Source organism: Rhagoletis zephyria, unplaced genomic scaffold, assembly GCF_001687245.7.
Source record: "Rhagoletis zephyria isolate East Lansing unplaced genomic scaffold, Rhagoletis_zephyria_1.1 Rzeph_scaffold_03423, whole genome shotgun sequence".
NCBI lineage: Eukaryota > Metazoa > Arthropoda > Insecta > Diptera > Tephritidae > Rhagoletis > Rhagoletis zephyria.
Window position 1 is genome coordinate 19,050 of NW_016160506.1, and position 7,170 is coordinate 26,219.

The following is a 7,170-nucleotide window of genomic DNA, read 5'->3' on the forward strand; positions in this document are numbered from 1 at the left end:
GTTGTTAGATTTCCTACAAGGGAACAATGGAGAGATTCAGACACTCTCTTGGGAAGCTCGGTGAAATCTTTCTATACCGACGGCTCAAAGACTGAAAACGGTACTGGAGCTGGATGGCAACTGGACGGTAACTTCAAATGCTTTATCGCTTTGGGTGCGATGGCAACGGATTTTCAATCGGAAGTCTTTGCAATGCTAAAAGTGGCAGACTGGATAACTGGCAAAAGGTGGCGCCGACATAAAATCAGGATTTGCAGTGATAGCCAAGCTGCTCTAAATTGCTCGCACCAATTCAAAGTTAATCCAGGAATGTAAGTTGTATAGATGGGCGATCTCGTGACTTTTGAGGAACAACGTTATTTGTGGCTGTGACTTTGCAGTTACAGTGATTTTCATCCGTGGCTGTGACAAAAACAGTGACAAAAAGTCGCAAAACAGAAATCTTTCAGCTAGTGAACTAAGGATAATGCCATTTATTTGGCATCACTGACTATCTTCATCGTTTGTTTTGGTCATTCATACTCGTTTTTAATGATGTGAAATTCTAATATCAAACAACAAACATTAATCAGATTTTAGTCTTAAATAACCTCCCATTATAAGGAAATTTCTTTAAGGTTAATACCACTCGTCGCAGTTTCTCGATATGTAATTGCGACTTCTACTTTGTCACAGTCTCAGTTCGTAGCAGTGACTGTGACTGCTACTGCTATTGCAGAAGGCGCATTCCTATACAAAACATCATTGCGTCTGTTCCTTTGTCACAGTCTGTCACGGTGACTTTTTGGAAGTTGTCACAGCAGTTACCCATGACTTTTAGTAACCGTGACAAAGTCACAGGTACGCAAATATCTGCCACCTCTAGAATGTTTGGGCTGAACTCCGTTGCCAGATAGAATGAAGTTCAGCTTGTGTGGGTTGGGTGCAAGGACACTACTATCCTGCCCACCTTTAGTTCATACACTTTGAAATATTTTCGCTTCAAGATTGTATGAACTATAACGCGCCCAATTGTTCCTGCGCCAATTTTAGGGCCAAGCATAGCGGGAACGATCGGGTGCATCAAGGATCTCATAAACAAAACTCATGAGAGCCCCTGGTGTATTATTGACATCTGAACAAGTGTTTCCTGAAAAGGCCTGACAGGGTGGTAGCAAAATTTCTTCTCAGACGAAGAAGGAGTGATCTACGAGCCCTGATAGGGCTGATTATGGCGCACAATCCATGGGGACGGCAAATGGTCACCATAGGCATCATCGCCGATCCACTGTGTACATCGTGTGTTTGGAGGACGAGGATAGAACAGAACATTTTCTCTGCCGCTGTCCGGCCTTCGCCAGACTTAAAGCTGCAAAACTATCGATGGCACTATCTATAGTATCGATGGTTTTTGAATATCGAAAACATCGATGGTTTTGTAAGTACTATCGATAGTTTTCACTCATATTATTCAGTAACATACATATTTCAAAACGAAAATGCTGCTTGAAGCCAAAAATAGTTGATAAACTTTTGTTCCTTAACAAAAATATGAACATATTTTAGCAATGCTGATCTCATTTTCAATTAAAGTGATTGTGTTTAATTTTTGGACTTTTTAATCAAAACTATCGATAGTGTCGAAATTTTCGATAGCATCGATACTATCGATGCTTGTGACTATCGATTATCTAAACTATCGGATATATCGGATGGGATATATTGAAAATGGATGAGGTACATTCCTTTCTCAATCTCTAAAATTCATAAAGGAGTCTGGTAAGTTTGCAGAGGAGCAATGAATTCCCACCCCGTATATTCCTTTCCTCTAAACCCTATCTCCTGGTCCTAAGCAAATGGGGAATTCTGCTTGAGGGCTTGGAAAACATGGTTTTTGTTTTTTCCGGCCACCCAAAATTCCATTCCATTCCAGTATAGTTAATACGTGTACCGAATTTCAAGCAAATTGGACCATAAATACGATTTTTTTCGAATAGATCGGTTCCTGATTCAACTATAAAAAAATTCCTATAGTGTACTAGTCAGGCAATAAGCTACATACGTGTCATAAATAAGATTTTTTCGAATAGATCGGTACCTGGTCCACCTATCCAGATAAAACGTTATCCTATGTACATATTAATCCAGGCAATAAGTTACCTGCGTGCCAAATTTCAAGCAAACCGGACTATAAATACGATTTTTTCGAATAGTTCGGTCCCTGGCCCACCTACCGGAAAAAATTATACTATATGATGACTAACTATGTCCAATTCAGAATCGCACATAAATAAGTTTTCAATTGAGGCGTAACTCGGAACAGTAAATTGTCCCTGAAATGGTGTTGCTCATATAAATATTAATATACTTAAGAATTTAATGAATATCGGACATGCCGTTCCCGAGATTATCTGTTACAAAAAAAGGGACTTCTCTTTATGTAATAAGCAATAGATTACAGCGGGAATACTCGCACTGTCGACCTGCGCTAAACCGGAATTCTAATCACTCCAACCTTATGCTTTTTAAGAAGTTAAGCAGTTTGGAACAGTTTGCCTATCTTTAAAATTTTGATAAGATTTCCCAGTGTATCAGTCTGCAATTCAAGATACGTTCATGTCATATGATTTGGGGTTTCCTCCACCAGCCCACAAAACCTGTAGTCGTCTCTACATAAAGCCTCATTTTATTCAAATGGTACCTTAACTTGCAGATGTACTGTCAGGCGGTAAGTAAGAATTCTAAGAACCATCTGGAAGGAATCATGGATATCTTTGATTGTCTGATTCCTTTTGATTTCCGCTAGTAGACTGCAATCTGAGATTCTTCGCAACTCCTTCTACACAGACTTCGAATGCGAAAGACTTCCGCCTGGTATATGGTTGGGTATGTGAACCTTGCCAAATTTTTCTGGAATCTTAGTCTAAGTACAGCCTGCCCCAGTACTCCCGCCGTGCTGCGTGCATGTTGTTATCTTTTCACAGCAGTCCCTTTCAGGAACTCTTACCTTGTAGGGTTTGTGGAAAGATAACTTCGGTAGCATGATTTCCGTAAGCTTGATAGCGGGATGATCCAGGAATGGCTTGAGAACCTACAAATGACCCCGAAGGTTTCTAATTTTTATGCTGATTGCATTAGACAGACGCAGGGCGCTCCAGAAAACTTTTTTTTAATCAAAATAGACAATGGAGGATCCCCTGTAATGACAACAAAGGCATCCGTTGGACAGGTGCGCATAGCTCCGGTGATGGCCACGCAGACCAATGGGGGCAGCTTGCTCAAGTTTGCAACCGTTTACTCGATTAGCTTTTGACCATCAAGCCAGTAACGCTTACGTAACAATTGGTTTTACTACCGTATTGAAAGAGCAATGCGTTAGTTTGGGTGATATTCCCCAAGTCTTTCCATGAAGTCTCGGACAGGCATAAAATGTCCTTGTAGCTTTGTTGGTGACTTTCGATTAAATTCCAATTGAGCCTTTTATTCAGAGTTACTCCAAAATAATTCGCCTCTTCATAGAACTTAAATTCTGTCCCTGCCAAGTTGGGTTTAGTCAAGTTGGGTTTAGTCAAGTTGACTTTCCTTCTTTTGGTAAATGGGTTTATTGCTAAGCCTTTTTCAGCACTCCAGTCTTCAGAACATATACATACATACATGTTAGTTTTTCCTAACTTTATAGTTCAGTTCATTAACTTGTAAACACAAAGTATATAACTTGGATGTTTATATTGTATATTGGCAATAATAAGGGTATACGTTTGTACTTACTAATCAGATATATTTACATGTTTGCGGTCGCCGCTATATAAACGCTCCGGTGAAATATTCGTGCAAACAAGATTGCTAAAGTGTTTGGAGATACATATTTTCTATTATTGTCGCGGAAAATATCAAAATCCAATACAGCCTACCAGCCCACCAAATGGAAAAAGAACCTACCAGATTTCGTAGATCCCATGTGAGACAACACTGGTCCGTAGAGCACTTCATGAGTTTACTACAATTCTCGTGTGGCTAGACGGAAACCACTAATTTCAAAAGTGAACCAAAAGAAGCATTTAACCTATGCTAAGGAGTACATTAGCAAGCCAAGTGACTTTTGGGACAATGTACTCTCCTTGGATGAAAGTAAATTCAACATCTTTCAATGTAATGGCCGGTAAACTGTGTGGAGAACGCCCAACAGCTAACCGCAAACAGAGAATCTTGCTGCGAGTGTACTAAGTACATGGTGGTGGAGGAGTCATTGTGTGGGGCTGCATGTCTGCTGCAGGTAGAGATGGGCACGGGCCTAAATTTTGAGGCCCGGCCCGGCCCGGCACGACGGGACACGCCCCAGCCCGGAATAAAGAGCCAACTTTTATTGTATATATACATACATATGTACATATTTTTAATTTTGTGTTTATGTTCATACGTATTTTTTTTTGGTTCATAGGGTCCACTAGGACATTTAAAAAAAGCAGACTATTTTTCTGACCATTGTCAGAAATAGTAATATGTTTTTGCATATGCATTCACTCTGCTGCCTTACACTAATGATTAAGGGCCGGTTGTTCAATGTCTGGTTAACACAAATCGGAGGTAGAAGCTCCGATTAAAAACAAAAACTGCTTTATCGATCACATGTTATATGCATGACGTCGAACTCGTCGATAATGATGTACTGGCGATAACCAAGCATTGAAGAATGGGCCCTCGCCGGTTAAACATCATTATCGACGATTTCGACATCATGCATATAACATGTGATCGATTAAAGTAGTCGTTGTATTTAACCGAAGCTGCTACGTCCGATTTGTGCTAATAAGACATTGAACAACCGGTCCTAAATATCTTATCCAAAAGAAAATGTTTTTGTGTATAGTACCTACTTCAAATTCCTATATTCGTATATGTATGCAAGCAGGTATAAACCCAAAGTCAACCCAATATTTTAGTAGATTTGCAATTTTTGAAATGACTCCGAAGTTGCACTACACTTTTTCTTGTGTCTTTTGGAAACACTCCACTTTTTAAATTTTCCTCCGATCAAAAACTTCGACACGACAGCTCTGGCGATTAACAGAATTTAATTTGGCTCTCTAGTACTATGTACAAATCTTGAGAAATAACGAATTGGTGGTAGTTTAACCTACCTTACTGGACTTATATACTTGTATATGTATGCAAGTATGAATGAATGATAAAGAGAGGTACATGCATTTGCGCAATGAATTTATAGAGGGTTGTGCAATAGTAGTCAACAGTGTTGTATTTAACATAAGGGGTATTAATAATGTTGTAGCATTAATTTTATCGTTTAGGAATAAGGATTTACAGCAAAAAGAAATTTATTTTGGCTTTAAAAAGGGCATGCAAAAATAGTTTATTAAAATTTAACAAATAATTTCTATCTACGCCTGGCGGACTGACCTATGAAGAGAGTGATGAGAAGAGAGCATGTGATTGCACCAACACCTAAACGTTTACGGGTGTATTTGCCATTGCATCGATGCCAACGAAAATTAGTTGTAGTCAGTTCGAGTCTCTTGTTCGTGCCGTTCGCTTGTGTTTTCGAATATTGTATCCGTAAAATTCTTTGGTGCTACGCTAAAATATTTTTACAAGATACAAACAGCTACATACATACCTATATGTATATATGCAGATAAAAAAAAAAAATAGAACTGAATGAGTTTTTAGTGATTCTTGAATACTAAGTAAAAAATCACACTTACATATGTGTATATTGCATATATGTACATATGCATTCATTTAAATATTTGTTTGTACAAATAATGTTATTGCATACCTATTTCGTCGCCAAAATTTGATGAAAATTGAATTTCGCATCTAAATAACCCTGTGGGTGAACATACGAGTACATATGTGCATATGTACACACTTACATACATATGCATGTTTCTAATTACCACATTTTGTAGGAATTGATAAAATTTCGGTTTTGGTAGTGAACATAAAATGAAAACCGCCAGTTAAAAGTAATACGAAGTGAGAAAGTGTTCGTTAACTTCGTTAAAGGCAACAAATAACTAATTTTTTGCATGCAAAAAGGTTAGTCCAATATTTTTTTGCGAGAAATCAATATGAATTAATAAAAGGAACTATTTTACAATACATACATATGTATGTAATAAAATGTTGCCAGCTAGTGCGCCCTAAAGCAGACCTTGAATATACACATACATACATACATACATACATACAAATTTACATTAGGCATATGACTTCTTTTTAAATCAAATACAAATACGTACTAAATATGTAGCTGCAAGAAGAGGATAAGGAATGATGAAAAACCAACAAAAATAACGTTTTTGTCAAAATTTGGTACAAAAAGTTCACGCAGGGTACTCCAAGATAAACACAAATTTTTACTAAGTTTGTGCCCCTGAACTAAGCGAACGTCCTAAAAGATGTTTGTACCAAATTTTGACAAAATATTATTTTTGTTGGTTTTTCATCATTCCTCACCCTCTCCCATAAGTATATTTAATTTAACAAGTAAGAAAGTCTAAGTTCGGGCGGAGCCGAACATTAAATACCCGGCGCAGGTACCGCTACATGGTAAGCCGCTGTGTATAAATTTTGAGTAAATTAGCGTCCTTAAATTTCGAAATATTGAAGTTTCANGTATGTACGCATATACATACATTGTTGCAGTGAAAAATATATTTGAGTGTTTGATTTTTAATTTCTTATGTTAACCGAATCGATCAACAGTGATTTCCACCTAGACAACATACCTTTAAAATTTGTAGAAAACAAGAAGAAGACACAAGCCGTATCCAGCCGGAAACTTTTTGAACAAAATTCTATTTTGTCATTCTAATCTTCACATTAACAAAGTGGTAAAACTTTGGTGGCGGTTTCTGTTAACGAAAGGATACACAAAAGAGAAATAGGTAAGTTCAAAATAGAATGTTTAAAAAATAGTTACATGTGCATTAGGGCGGGTAGAAAATCTAATTTTCTCAAACCCTTTGGTAATAGTAAAATATATTGTATCAACAACAAGCCTGAAAAATATTAGTATTTTATTTTAATTTTAAGAGCCCGCGCATCGACCGGCAAGTGACCCACAGCATACTAGTCGAATAAGACCAAGATTTTGTTAAAAATTCTGGGTTCAGCAAAAAGGTTTGGTGTATATTATTAGATAATGAGTCCGTTAACGCAGGACATAAA

The 7,170-nt window shown here is 37.6% G+C and overlaps 1 long non-coding RNA gene across 1 annotated transcript; it reads left to right on the plus strand.

The window, feature by feature from the left end:
• The first annotated feature begins 5,482 nt into the window (after nt 1-5,482).
• On the plus strand, nt 5,483-6,859 carry LOC108368966 (uncharacterized). The gene is made up of 3 exons (XR_001848441.1): nt 5,483-5,681; nt 5,907-6,036; nt 6,706-6,859. It is a non-coding gene; the product is annotated as an uncharacterized LOC108368966 (long non-coding RNA).
• Nucleotides 6,860-7,170: the final 311 nt, after the last annotated feature.